Consider the following 656-nt stretch of genomic DNA (forward strand, 5'->3'; position numbering starts at 1 on the left):
GAGAGAGAGAGAGAGAGAGAGAGAGAGAGAGAGAGAAATATTTTTTATATACTTGTATGATAACCTGAGATGATCTTTTTCACTTTATACTTGACTTTAACAGATTGGCCATGAAGAGGTCATACTTGCAAAGCTATTTTGAAAGCTCCATTAATTTCTTCTACACCATTTTCATCAACTTCAGAAAATGTCATATCTTTTGCAATGTTGACAATTCCATTTGCAATCAGTTCACGTTTTATGGACCTTACATTGAGGGAAGCTGATGGCTTTGACAATCATGGAGAAACTGAGAGATTGACTCAAAGGGCAGAGATGTTAGCGCAGGACCTAAGTTACAAATATACTCTTTATTGGTAACGAACTATCTTTTCTATAGAGTTCCCTTTGCAACATCATCACTTTATTATTATTATCAGAGAAAACTCATTATTGTCAGAGAAGCTGATATATGAGATGTAAGATATACATCTTGTATAAGATATAAGGTCTGAAATATAAGATAGATGTTGAAAAGTTCTGGGAAATGAGGAAGTCAAGGTTGACTGGAACCTTGAACTCTGAGATGAAGAGGTTGGGTTTTCTTCATGTGCTTAATGGAAAGTCATTAAAGGTGTTTGAGTTTGGAAGCAAAGTGAACAAAGCTATTCCACGGG

Source organism: Propithecus coquereli, unplaced genomic scaffold (assembly GCF_000956105.1).
Source record: "Propithecus coquereli isolate 6110/MARCELLA unplaced genomic scaffold, Pcoq_1.0 Scaffold1, whole genome shotgun sequence".
Classification (NCBI taxonomy): domain Eukaryota; kingdom Metazoa; phylum Chordata; class Mammalia; order Primates; family Indriidae; genus Propithecus; species Propithecus coquereli.